Source organism: Hemiscyllium ocellatum, unplaced genomic scaffold (genome assembly GCF_020745735.1).
Source record: "Hemiscyllium ocellatum isolate sHemOce1 unplaced genomic scaffold, sHemOce1.pat.X.cur. scaffold_3575_pat_ctg1, whole genome shotgun sequence".
Taxonomy (NCBI): Eukaryota; Metazoa; Chordata; class Chondrichthyes; order Orectolobiformes; family Hemiscylliidae; genus Hemiscyllium; species Hemiscyllium ocellatum.
In genome coordinates this window covers 15767-30058 of record NW_026868480.1, presented here as the reverse complement: position 1 = coordinate 30058, position 14292 = coordinate 15767, and the positions used below count along the sequence as shown (strand labels likewise).

General features: G+C 45.8%; 5 non-coding genes across 5 annotated transcripts; all 5 read right to left on the bottom strand.

The window, feature by feature from the left end:
- Window positions 1-385: 385 nt before the first annotated feature.
- Window positions 386-458, bottom strand: trnav-aac (transfer RNA valine (anticodon AAC)). The gene has a single exon. It is a non-coding gene; the product is annotated as a tRNA-Val (tRNA).
- A 3207-nt stretch (window positions 459-3665) lies between these two features.
- trnav-aac (transfer RNA valine (anticodon AAC)) lies at window positions 3666-3738 on the bottom strand. The gene has a single exon. It is a non-coding gene; the product is annotated as a tRNA-Val (tRNA).
- Window positions 3739-6946: 3208 nt separating this feature from the next.
- Window positions 6947-7019, bottom strand: trnav-aac (transfer RNA valine (anticodon AAC)). Its single transcript has one exon. It is a non-coding gene; the product is annotated as a tRNA-Val (tRNA).
- Window positions 7020-10225: 3206 nt separating this feature from the next.
- trnav-aac (transfer RNA valine (anticodon AAC)) lies at window positions 10226-10298 on the bottom strand. Its single transcript has one exon. It is a non-coding gene; the product is annotated as a tRNA-Val (tRNA).
- Window positions 10299-13505: 3207 nt separating this feature from the next.
- On the bottom strand, window positions 13506-13578 carry trnav-aac (transfer RNA valine (anticodon AAC)). Its single transcript has one exon. It is a non-coding gene; the product is annotated as a tRNA-Val (tRNA).
- Window positions 13579-14292: the final 714 nt, after the last annotated feature.

Below are 14292 nucleotides of genomic sequence, written 5' to 3'. Positions count from 1 at the left end.
CCAAATGAGGCCTTGCAGAGACGACTTTGGGGTACATTTGTCAGACAGACAGTTGAGGAATCCGTGGCGTACTGTGACACCAGCTCATCAGCTTCTTCCCTGTCTTTGAACCGGCCCGCCTGCGCAAGGAATGCAAATGCGGTACTGCTTTTTGTGGAAGATTCAGAACGCGGTAACTACACTCTGAAACAGAATGGCATATGATCAGACCCAGCTTGGAGAAAACCTTTACAATGCTTTGCAAACGAATTTAATGGAATTGCATTACATTTCACAAAGAGAGCAGATTTGTTCGAGCGATTTCGAAGGCAGGTTTGCAGATGGGAAAGCAAGCAAGAAAGCTCCGTTCTTGTCCGTGTAAAAGGCTGCAATTGAAGAACAAAGCAGTTTCTGCCCAGTTTCGAACTGGGGACCTTTCGCGTGTTAGGCGAATGTGATGACCACTACACTACAGAAACAAGCCTGTGCCGGCCGCGCCGCGGCTCTGTGGCATCCAGCACTGAAAGTTGAAGCCATTCTACGTTTCACCTTTCTTTTTCCAATAGCGCGTTGTTGTCCAGGGTAATTGACATCTTGAAAAATTTTTAAAAAACAAACGTGAAATTGGTGACAAAATATAGACAAGGATGTGGTCAATGTTTGGACTGTAGAGTGAGGTGGAATAGGCTGGGACAATTTTCCGGCAGCATAACGGCTGCGACATGATTTTATGGAAGGGTTTTGAACTGAGTATTTACGTGTTTTACCCAAGCTAGGGTGAGTTGGAAACTCGGGAGCATAGGTTTAAGGTGAGTGCTCTGAAATTGACAAAGGACTGAGGCACATTTCCCACACACAAGGTTGTGCGTGTATGGAATGAGCTACCAGAGGAAGTGGAGGAGGCTATTGCACTCAGAAAATTGCAATGGTAATCGGATCAGTTTCTGGATAGGATGGGTTCAGAGGGATTGAGGCCAAATGCTGGGGAACGGGACTTGTTTAACTTTGGATATGTGGTGAGCATGGATGAGATACACCAAAGTATCTGTTTCCACGCGGTGTACCCCAATAACGTTGTGTTTGAAAGGATTACTTTTTAGCGGAGCTTGCCTTCGCAGTCTGTAGCACAATCATTTAGACTGTTCGACTGCTCACGGGAAAGGTAGTATTGTGAAACACTGCAGAAACGAACGACTTCCTTACTTTTGCTGTGACTGACCATACTTCGTGAAGTTTTCCCAGATCCTCAGTTGAGGATTTTTGCTGCTGGAAGTTACCTCAGAACCCCTGTTAACTCGTAATGTATTGAGCGAATCGCAAACAGAAAGCATTTAACACGGAACACAAACAAAACTGGCATACCTAATGCATGTTCAGACACAGCGAAGCATGAATGCTAAATGTGAGACAGTCCGAGGGCATGAGGCATAAAGTAACCTCACAACTAACAACTGGGCAATTCCAAACTACTCTTTCAAACATACTGCAGCCTTAGTGCACCACCACTTCCCAGACAATGCTGAAAAGAGAGAAAGAAAGAATATAATAAGTATGGGCCATAAAAAAGTGAATTTCACCAATCACAGTCTCGATTAGATTACCTTTCCCTTCCGGTGTCTCCAAGACGGAAATGAAGGAAATGGGAGAAATTCAATAACATATTCAGTGGAAAGAATTTCCCATTCGCCAGAAAGCCAAATAACGATGAATCGACTCAGCGCAGGACTTTGTTTCACAACAGCGATGAAATAACAGTCTCCATTCGGTTCCAGTAAAAACTCAACTTGCCTGGAACGTAAACCAAGCGCTGAGCTGTTTGCGATTTTCTGCAGGGGTGGCGAGCACCATCATGACAGCAGAGAGACTTCACAAAATACCCCTGGAACATCAACGCAGCGGGGATCGAAGCAGCATTTTAACGATGCTGCGGCGGTGAGCTGACCAGCTGAAATGGCAGTGGTGGGATTCGAACTCGCCATTTACAGAACAGGAACCTGGATCCAGCGCCTTAGACCGCTCGGCCACACTACCAGACAGCGCAGCCGCGCATTTTCTTGCATTTCGGATTGTGCTCCTGCATAACCACACATGCTAAGTCACATGAAAAGGGTTCCATGGTCCCACTCCGACTCGCACAGCTGCTGGGATGTGCCCAGCTACAATGACAATTTCGCAGCAGATAATGAAATCCCATCAATCCAGGCAAAAATCAATGGTAAGCTGAGTCTATCTTCTCAGACTCTTTTCAACCAGAAATGTATCTTTGACTGCATGAGAATATATGTTCGGTTATGATTTGGTCAAATCACCATGAGCTGCTTGACATTACTTCAATTTCGATTCTTGCTTTGCTGAATGATTTCACCCATTGCTGGAAACAGGACAACTTCCACATTTACACGGAACACAAAACACACCGGACTACAGAGAAAATGCACAAAGCTGAGCAGGCCGTGTTCCACATTATACCGTGCAGCATCGTTTCAGTCACTGTGTCTGTTTTGCAGAATAAGAGTTCCAAAGAATGTTCTCCACCCTAAAACCGGAGGTAGCATTACAACCCGAGAACGACAGATCACATTGGGAGGATGCTCTGACCTCGGGGCCAGTTCGAGATGCCACTTTCCTTGCCTTTTACCTTAACCGTGCAATTGGCTGCAGGGATGTTCACACCTGGACATGAGCCACATCGATACCAACTGAATAGGAAACCTGTGTGGGAATCGACAAGAAGCGACTCAATAAATTTTGCTAAACTCCATGATGCTTATTAGAAATGCAGTTTCTGCTCACGTCAATTTAAAAGGCAGTTTCTGAACATGGTAACAGAAGTTCCTACTCACCCCACCCCCACTGCGGAAGAGGTGCTAACTGCCCTTGAGTGCTTTTTGTTCTCAATGTGAAGAGCTCTCCCGCATGAGTCACCTTCACGTCTCTTGTTGCTGAGTGACTCACAAAGAAGGAGTTTCACCAGAGCTGCAACTGCCTCACTTTCCCACTCGCCCTCCCGTTTACATTTTCCTGCTCGTCAGTGATTTAAAGAAAACCAAAAGGTTGCGATGTCATTCTGTAGCCTCTCTGTCAATTCCTCCGTTACAGTTCCAACATGGCTTAGATCTCGGGGCTCACCTTAATACTAGCGACGCTATGAAATCACAAGTCCAGAGGTTCCTCTGAGAGTGTAATTTCTTTCATTGCTGTTGCTGATTGAATGAGTCACTATAACGTGCGAACTGATCCAAACCATGATTCAGCACCTCTGCTGCCAATTCTCGCACGTTGAATAACGACAGGCAGCTTCCAAATGAGGCCTTGCAGAGACGACTTTGGGGTACATTTGTCAGACAGACTAGTTGAGGAATCCGTGGCGTACTGTGACATCAGCTCATCAGCTTCTTCCCTGTCTTTGAACCGGCCCGCCTGCGCAAGGAATGCAAATGCGGTATTGCTTTTTGTGGAAGATTCAGAACGCGGTAACTACACTCTGAAACAGAATGGCATATGATCAGACCCAGCTTGGAGAAAACCTTTACAATGCTTTGCAAACGAATTTAATGGAATTGCATTACATTTCACAAAGAGAGCAGATTTGTTCGAGCGATTTCGAAGGCAGGTTTGCAGATGGGAAAGCAAGCAAGAAAGCTCCGTTCTTGTCCGTGTAAAAGGCTGCAATTGAAGAACAAAGCAGTTTCTGCCCAGTTTCGAACTGGGGACCTTTCGCGTGTTAGGCGAATGTGATGACCACTACACTACAGAAACAAGCCTGTGCCGGCCGCGCCGCGGCTCTGTGGCATCCAGCACTGAAAGTTGAAGCCATTCTACGTTTCACCTTTCTTTTTCCAATAGCGCGTTGTTGTCCAGGGTAATTGACATCTTGAAAAATTTTTAAAAAACAAACGTGAAATTGGTGACAAAATATAGACAAGGATGTGGTCAATGTTTGGACTGTAGAGTGAGGTGGAATAGGCTGGGACAAGTTTCCCGGCAGCATAACGGCTGCGACATGATTTTATGGAAGGGTTTTGAACTGAGTATTTACGTGTTTTACCCAAGCTAGGGTGAGTTGGAAACTCGGGAGCATAGGTTTAAGGTGAGTGCTCTGAAATTGACAAAGGAACTGAGGCACATTTCCCACACACAAGGTTGTGCGTGTATGGAATGAGCTACCAGAGGAAGTGGAGGAGGCTATTGCACTCAGAAAATTGCAATGGTAATCGGATCAGTTTCTGGATAGGATGGGTTCAGAGGGATTGAGGCCAAATGCTGGGGAACGGGACTTGTTTAACTTTGGATATGTGGTGAGCATGGATGAGATACCCCAAAGTATCTGTTTCCACGCGGTGTACCCCAATAACGTTGTGTTTGAAAGGATTACTTTTTAGCGGAGCTTGCCTTCGCAGTCTGTAGCACAATCATTTAGACTGTTCGACTGCTCACGGGAAAGGTAGTATTGTGAAACACTGCAGAAACGAACGACTTCCTTACTTTTGCTGTGACTGACCATACTTCGTGAAGTTTTCCCAGATCCTCAGTTGAGGATTTTTGCTGCTGGAAGTTACCTCAGAACCCTGTTAACTCGTAATGTATTGAGCGAATCGCAAACAGAAAGCATTTAACACGGAACACAAACAAAACTGGCATACCTAATGCATGTTCAGACACAGCGAAGCATGAATGCTAAATGTGAGACAGTCCGAGGGCATGAGGCATAAAGTAACCTCACAACTAACAACTGGGCAATTCCAAACTACTCTTTCAAACATACTGCAGCCTTAGTGCACCACCACTTCCCAGACAATGCTGAAAAGAGAGAAAGAAGGAATATAATAAGTATGGGCCATAAAAAAGTGAATTTCACCAATCACAGTCTCGATTAGATTACCTTTCCCTTCCGGTGTCTCCAAGACGGAAATGAAGGAAATGGGAGAAATTCAATAACATATTCAGTGGAAAGAATTTCCCATTCGCCAGAAAGCCAAATAACGATGAATCGACTCAGCGCAGGACTTTGTTTCACAACAGCGATGAAATAACAGTCTCCATTCGGTTCCAGTAAAAACTCAACTTGCCTGGAACGTAAACCAAGCGCTGAGCTGTTTGCGATTTTCTGCAGGGGTGGCGAGCACCATCATGACAGCAGAGAGACTTCACAAAATACCCCTGGAACATCAACGCAGCGGGGATCGAAGCAGCATTTTAACGATGCTGCGGCGGAGGAGCTGACCAGCTGAAATGGCAGTGGTGGGATTCGAACTCGCCATTTACAGAACAGGAACCTGGATCCAGCGCCTTAGACCGCTCGGCCACACTACCAGACCGCGCCGCGCGCATTTTCTTGCATTTCGGATTGTGCTCCTGCATAACCACACATGCTAAGTCACATGAAAAGGGTTCCATGGTCCCACTCCGACTCGCACAGCTGCTGGGATGTGCCCAGCTACAATGACAATTTCGCAGCAGATAATGAAATCCCATCAATCCAGGCAAAAATCAATGGTAAGCTGAGTCTATCTTCTCAGACTCTTTTCAACCAGAAATGTATCTTTGACTGCATGAGAATATATGTTCGGTTATGATTTGGTCAAATCACCATGAGCTGCTTGACATTACTTCAATTTCGATTCTTGCTTTGCTGAATGATTTCACCCATTGCTGGAAACAGGACAACTTCCACATTTACACGGAACACAAAACACACCGGACTACAGAGAAAATGCACAAAGCTGAGCAGGCCGTGTTCCACATTATACCGTGCAGCATCGTTTCAGTCACTGTGTCTGTTTTGCAGAATAAGAGTTCCAAAGAATGTTCTCCACCCTAAAACCGGAGGTAGCATTACAACCCGAGAACGACAGATCACATTGGGAGGATGCTCTGACCTCGGGGCCAGTTCGAGATGCCACTTTCCTTGCCTTTTACCTTAACCGTGCAATTGGCTGCAGGGATGTTCACACCTGGACATGAGCCACATCGATACCAACTGAATAGGAAACCTGTGTGGGAATCGACAAGAAGCGACTCAATAAATTTTGCTAAACTCCATGATGCTTATTAGAAATGCAGTTTCTGCTCACGTCAATTTAAAAGGCAGTTTCTGAACATGGTAACAGAAGTTCCTACTCACCCCACCCCCACTGCGGAAGAGGTGCTAACTGCCCTTGACTGCTTTTTGTTCTCAATGTGAAGAGCTCTCCCGCATGAGTCACCTTCACGTCTCTTGTTGCTGAGTGACTCACAAAGAAGGAGTTTCACCAGAGCTGCAACTGCCTCACTTTCCCACTCGCCCTCCCGTTTACATTTTCCTGCTCGTCAGTGATTTAAAGAAAACCAAAAGGTTGCGATGTCATTCTGTAGCCTCTCTGTCAATTCCTCCGTTACAGTTCCAACATGGCTTAGATCTCGGGGCTCACCTTAATACTAGCGACGCTATGAAATCACAAGTCCAGAGGTTCCTCTGAGAGTGTAATTTCTTTCATTGCTGTTGCTGATTGAATGAGTCACTATAACGTGCGAACTGATCCAAACCATGATTCAGCACCTCTGCTGCCAATTCTCGCACGTTGAATAACGACAGGCAGCTTCCAAATGAGGCCTTGCAGAGACGACTTTGGGGTACATTTGTCAGACAGACTAGTTGAGGAATCCGTGGCGTACTGTGACATCAGCTCATCAGCTTCTTCCCTGTCTTTGAACCGGCCCGCCTGCGCAAGGAATGCAAATGCGGTATTGCTTTTTGTGGAAGATTCAGAACGCGGTAACTACACTCTGAAACAGAATGGCATATGATCAGACCCAGCTTGGAGAAAACCTTTACAATGCTTTGCAAACGAATTTAATGGAATTGCATTACATTTCACAAAGAGAGCAGATTTGTTCGAGCGATTTCGAAGGCAGGTTTGCAGATGGGAAAGCAAGCAAGAAAGCTCCGTTCTTGTCCGTGTAAAAGGCTGCAATTGAAGAACAAAGCAGTTTCTGCCCAGTTTCGAACTGGGGACCTTTCGCGTGTTAGGCGAATGTGATGACCACTACACTACAGAAACAAGCCTGTGCCGGCCGCGCCGCGGCTCTGTGGCATCCAGCACTGAAAGTTGAAGCCATTCTACGTTTCACCTTTCTTTTTCCAATAGCGCGTTGTTGTCCAGGGTAATTGACATCTTGAAAAATTTTTAAAAAACAAACGTGAAATTGGTGACAAAATATAGACAAGGATGTGGTCAATGTTTGGACTGTAGAGTGAGGTGGAATAGGCTGGGACAAGTTTCCCGGCAGCATAACGGCTGCGACATGATTTTATGGAAGGGTTTTGAACTGAGTATTTACGTGTTTTACCCAAGCTAGGGTGAGTTGGAAACTCGGGAGCATAGGTTTAAGGTGAGTGCTCTGAAATTGACAAAGGAACTGAGGCACATTTCCCACACACAAGGTTGTGCGTGTATGGAATGAGCTACCAGAGGAAGTGGAGGAGGCTATTGCACTCAGAAAATTGCAATGGTAATCGGATCAGTTTCTGGATAGGATGGGTTCAGAGGGATTGAGGCCAAATGCTGGGGAACGGGACTTGTTTAACTTTGGATATGTGGTGAGCATGGATGAGATACCCAAAGTATCTGTTTCCACGCGGTGTACCCCAATAACGTTGTGTTTGAAAGGATTACTTTTTAGCGGAGCTTGCCTTCGCAGTCTGTAGCACAATCATTTAGACTGTTCGACTGCTCACGGGAAAGGTAGTATTGTGAAACACTGCAGAAACGAACGACTTCCTTACTTTTGCTGTGACTGACCATACTTCGTGAAGTTTTCCCAGATCCTCAGTTGAGGATTTTTGCTGCTGGAAGTTACCTCAGAAGCCCTGTTAACTCGTAATGTATTGAGCGAATCGCAAACAGAAAGCATTTAACACGGAACACAAACAAAACTGGCATACCTAATGCATGTTCAGACACAGCGAAGCATGAATGCTAAATGTGAGACAGTCCGAGGGCATGAGGCATAAAGTAACCTCACAACTAACAACTGGGCAATTCCAAACTACTCTTTCAAACATACTGCAGCCTTAGTGCACCACCACTTCCCAGACAATGCTGAAAAGAGAGAAAGAAGGAATATAATAAGTATGGGCCATAAAAAAGTGAATTTCACCAATCACAGTCTCGATTAGATTACCTTTCCCTTCCGGTGTCTCCAAGACGGAAATGAAGGAAATGGGAGAAATTCAATAACATATTCAGTGGAAAGAATTTCCCATTCGCCAGAAAGCCAAATAACGATGAATCGACTCAGCGCAGGACTTTGTTTCACAACAGCGATGAAATAACAGTCTCCATTCGGTTCCAGTAAAAACTCAACTTGCCTGGAACGTAAACCAAGCGCTGAGCTGTTTGCGATTTTCTGCAGGGGTGGCGAGCACCATCATGACAGCAGAGAGACTTCACAAAATACCCCTGGAACATCAACGCAGCGGGGATCGAAGCAGCATTTTAACGATGCTGCGGCGGTGGAGCTGACCAGCTGAAATGGCAGTGGTGGGATTCGAACTCGCCATTACAGAACAGGAACCTGGATCCAGCGCCTTAGACCGCTCGGCCACACTACCAGACCGCGCCGCGCGCATTTTCTTGCATTTCGGATTGTGCTCCTGCATAACCACACATGCTAAGTCACATGAAAAGGGTTCCATGGTCCCACTCCGACTCGCACAGCTGCTGGGATGTGCCCAGCTACAATGACAATTTCGCAGCAGATAATGAAATCCCATCAATCCAGGCAAAAATCAATGGTAAGCTGAGTCTATCTTCTCAGACTCTTTTCAACCAGAAATGTATCTTTGACTGCATGAGAATATATGTTCGGTTATGATTTGGTCAAATCACCATGAGCTGCTTGACATTACTTCAATTTCGATTCTTGCTTTGCTGAATGATTTCACCCATTGCTGGAAACAGGACAACTTCCACATTTACACGGAACACAAAAACACCGGACTACAGAGAAAATGCACAAAGCTGAGCAGGCCGTGTTCCACATTATACCGTGCAGCATCGTTTCAGTCACTGTGTCTGTTTTGCAGAATAAGAGTTCCAAAGAATGTTCTCCACCCTAAAACCGGAGGTAGCATTACAACCCGAGAACGACAGATCACATTGGGAGGATGCTCTGACCTCGGGGCCAGTTCGAGATGCCACTTTCCTTGCCTTTTACCTTAACCGTGCAATTGGCTGCAGGGATGTTCACACCTGGACATGAGCCACATCGATACCAACTGAATAGGAAACCTGTGTGGGAATCGACAAGAAGCGACTCAATAAATTTTGCTAAACTCCATGATGCTTATTAGAAATGCAGTTTCTGCTCACGTCAATTTAAAAGGCAGTTTCTGAACATGGTAACAGAAGTTCCTACTCACCCCACCCCCACTGCGGAAGAGGTGCTAACTGCCCTTGACTGCTTTTTGTTCTCAATGTGAAGAGCTCTCCCGCATGAGTCACCTTCACGTCTCTTGTTGCTGAGTGACTCACAAAGAAGGAGTTTCACCAGAGCTGCAACTGCCTCACTTTCCCACTCGCCCTCCCGTTTACATTTTCCTGCTCGTCAGTGATTTAAAGAAAACCAAAAGGTTGCGATGTCATTCTGTAGCCTCTCTGTCAATTCCTCCGTTACAGTTCCAACATGGCTTAGATCTCGGGGCTCACCTTAATACTAGCGACGCTATGAAATCACAAGTCCAGAGGTTCCTCTGAGAGTGTAATTTCTTTCATTGCTGTTGCTGATTGAATGAGTCACTATAACGTGCGAACTGATCCAAACCATGATTCAGCACCTCTGCTGCCAATTCTCGCACGTTGAATAACGACAGGCAGCTTCCAAATGAGGCCTTGCAGAGACGACTTTGGGGTACATTTGTCAGACAGACTAGTTGAGGAATCCGTGGCGTACTGTGACATCAGCTCATCAGCTTCTTCCCTGTCTTTGAACCGGCCCGCCTGCGCAAGGAATGCAAATGCGGTATTGCTTTTTGTGGAAGATTCAGAACGCGGTAACTACACTCTGAAACAGAATGGCATATGATCAGACCCAGCTTGGAGAAAACCTTTACAATGCTTTGCAAACGAATTTAATGGAATTGCATTACATTTCACAAAGAGAGCAGATTTGTTCGAGCGATTTCGAAGGCAGGTTTGCAGATGGGAAAGCAAGCAAGAAAGCTCCGTTCTTGTCCGTGTAAAAGGCTGCAATTGAAGAACAAAGCAGTTTCTGCCCAGTTTCGAACTGGGGACCTTTCGCGTGTTAGGCGAATGTGATGACCACTACACTACAGAAACAAGCCTGTGCCGGCCGCGCCGCGGCTCTGTGGCATCCAGCACTGAAAGTTGAAGCCATTCTACGTTTCACCTTTCTTTTTCCAATAGCGCGTTGTTGTCCAGGGTAATTGACATCTTGAAAAATTTTTAAAAAACAAACGTGAAATTGGTGACAAAATATAGACAAGGATGTGGTCAATGTTTGGACTGTAGAGTGAGGTGGAATAGGCTGGGACAAGTTTCCCGGCAGCATAACGGCTGCGACATGATTTTATGGAAGGGTTTTGAACTGAGTATTTACGTGTTTTACCCAAGCTAGGGTGAGTTGGAAACTCGGGAGCATAGGTTTAAGGTGAGTGCTCTGAAATTGACAAAGGAACTGAGGCACATTTCCCACACACAAGGTTGTGCGTGTATGGAATGAGCTACCAGAGGAAGTGGAGGAGGCTATTGCACTCAGAAAATTGCAATGGTAATCGGATCAGTTTCTGGATAGGATGGGTTCAGAGGGATTGAGGCCAAATGCTGGGGAACGGGACTTGTTTAACTTTGGATATGTGGTGAGCATGGATGAGATACCCAAAGTATCTGTTTCCACGCGGTGTACCCCAATAACGTTGTGTTTGAAAGGATTACTTTTTAGCGGAGCTTGCCTTCGCAGTCTGTAGCACAATCATTTAGACTGTTCGACTGCTCACGGGAAAGGTAGTATTGTGAAACACTGCAGAAACGAACGACTTCCTTACTTTTGCTGTGACTGACCATACTTCGTGAAGTTTTCCCAGATCCTCAGTTGAGGATTTTTGCTGCTGGAAGTTACCTCAGAAGCCCTGTTAACTCGTAATGTATTGAGCGAATCGCAAACAGAAAGCATTTAACACGGAACACAAACAAAACTGGCATACCTAATGCATGTTCAGACACAGCGAAGCATGAATGCTAAATGTGAGACAGTCCGAGGGCATGAGGCATAAAGTAACCTCACAACTAACAACTGGGCAATTCCAAACTACTCTTTCAAACATACTGCAGCCTTAGTGCACCACCACTTCCCAGACAATGCTGAAAAGAGAGAAAGAAGGAATATAATAAGTATGGGCCATAAAAAAGTGAATTTCACCAATCACAGTCTCGATTAGATTACCTTTCCCTTCCGGTGTCTCCAAGACGGAAATGAAGGAAATGGGAGAAATTCAATAACATATTCAGTGGAAAGAATTTCCCATTCGCCAGAAAGCCAAATAACGATGAATCGACTCAGCGCAGGACTTTGTTTCACAACAGCGATGAAATAACAGTCTCCATTCGGTTCCAGTAAAAACTCAACTTGCCTGGAACGTAAACCAAGCGCTGAGCTGTTTGCGATTTTCTGCAGGGGTGGCGAGCACCATCATGACAGCAGAGAGACTTCACAAAATACCCCTGGAACATCAACGCAGCGGGGATCGAAGCAGCATTTTAACGATGCTGCGGCGGTGGAGCTGACCAGCTGAAATGGCAGTGGTGGGATTCGAACTCGCCATGTACAGAACAGGAACCTGGATCCAGCGCCTTAGACCGCTCGGCCACACTACCAGACGCGCCGCGCGCATTTTCTTGCATTTCGGATTGTGCTCCTGCATAACCACACATGCTAAGTCACATGAAAAGGGTTCCATGGTCCCACTCCGACTCGCACAGCTGCTGGGATGTGCCCAGCTACAATGACAATTTCGCAGCAGATAATGAAATCCCATCAATCCAGGCAAAAATCAATGGTAAGCTGAGTCTATCTTCTCAGACTCTTTTCAACCAGAAATGTATCTTTGACTGCATGAGAATATATGTTCGGTTATGATTTGGTCAAATCACCATGAGCTGCTTGACATTACTTCAATTTCGATTCTTGCTTTGCTGAATGATTTCACCCATTGCTGGAAACAGGACAACTTCCACATTTACACGGAACACAAAACACACCGGACTACAGAGAAAATGCACAAAGCTGAGCAGGCCGTGTTCCACATTATACCGTGCAGCATCGTTTCAGTCACTGTGTCTGTTTTGCAGAATAAGAGTTCCAAAGAATGTTCTCCACCCTAAAACCGGAGGTAGCATTACAACCCGAGAACGACAGATCACATTGGGAGGATGCTCTGACCTCGGGGCCAGTTCGAGATGCCACTTTCCTTGCCTTTTACCTTAACCGTGCAATTGGCTGCAGGGATGTTCACACCTGGACATGAGCCACATCGATACCAACTGAATAGGAAACCTGTGTGGGAATCGACAAGAAGCGACTCAATAAATTTTGCTAAACTCCATGATGCTTATTAGAAATGCAGTTTCTGCTCACGTCAATTTAAAAGGCAGTTTCTGAACATGGTAACAGAAGTTCCTACTCACCCCACCCCCACTGCGGAAGAGGTGCTAACTGCCCTTGAGTGCTTTTTGTTCTCAATGTGAAGAGCTCTCCCGCATGAGTCACCTTCACGTCTCTTGTTGCTGAGTGACTCACAAAGAAGGAGTTTCACCAGAGCTGCAACTGCCTCACTTTCCCACTCGCCCTCCCGTTTACATTTTCCTGCTCGTCAGTGATTTAAAGAAAACCAAAAGGTTGCGATGTCATTCTGTAGCCTCTCTGTCAATTCCTCCGTTACAGTTCCAACATGGCTTAGATCTCGGGGCTCACCTTAATACTAGCGACGCTATGAAATCACAAGTCCAGAGGTTCCTCTGAGAGTGTAATTTCTTTCATTGCTGTTGCTGATTGAATGAGTCACTATAACGTGCGAACTGATCCAAACCATGATTCAGCACCTCTGCTGCCAATTCTCGCACGTTGAATAACGACAGGCAGCTTCCAAATGAGGCCTTGCAGAGACGACTTTGGGGTACATTTGTCAGACAGACTAGTTGAGGAATCCGTGGCGTACTGTGACATCAGCTCATCAGCTTCTTCCCTGTCTTTGAACCGGCCCGCCTGCGCAAGGAATGCAAATGCGGTATTGCTTTTTGTGGAAGATTCAGAACGCGGTAACTACACTCTGAAACAGAATGGCATATGATCAGACCCAGCTTGGAGAAAACCTTTACAATGCTTTGCAAACGAATTTAATGGAATTGCATTACATTTCACAAAGAGAGCAGATTTGTTCGAGCGATTTCGAAGGCAGGTTTGCAGATGGGAAAGCAAGCAAGAAAGCTCCGTTCTTGTCCGTGTAAAAGGCTGCAATTGAAGAACAAAGCAGTTTCTGCCCAGTTTCGAACTGGGGACCTTTCGCGTGTTAGGCGAATGTGATGACCACTACACTACAGAAACAAGCCTGTGCCGGCCGCGCCGCGGCTCTGTGGCATCCAGCACTGAAAGTTGAAGCCATTCTACGTTTCACCTTTCTTTTTCCAATAGCGCGTTGTTGTCCAGGGTAATTGACATCTTGAAAAATTTTTAAAAAACAAACGTGAAATTGGTGACAAAATATAGACAAGGATGTGGTCAATGTTTGGACTGTAGAGTGAGGTGGAATAGGCTGGGACAAGTTTCCCGGCAGCATAACGGCTGCGACATGATTTTATGGAAGGGTTTTGAACTGAGTATTTACGTGTTTTACCCAAGCTAGGGTGAGTTGGAAACTCGGGAGCATAGGTTTAAGGTGAGTGCTCTGAAATTGACAAAGGAACTGAGGCACATTTCCCACACACAAGGTTGTGCGTGTATGGAATGAGCTACCAGAGGAAGTGGAGGAGGCTATTGCACTCAGAAAATTGCAATGGTAATCGGATCAGTTTCTGGATAGGATGGGTTCAGAGGGATTGAGGCCAAATGCTGGGGAACGGGACTTGTTTAACTTTGGATATGTGGTGAGCATGGATGAGATACCCCAAAGTATCTGTTTCCACGCGGTGTACCCCAATAACGTTGTGTTTGAAAGGATTACTTTTTAGCGGAGCTTGCCTTCGCAGTCTGTAGCACAATCATTTAGACTGTTCGACTGCTCACGGGAAAGGTAGTATTGTGAAACACTGCAGAAACGAA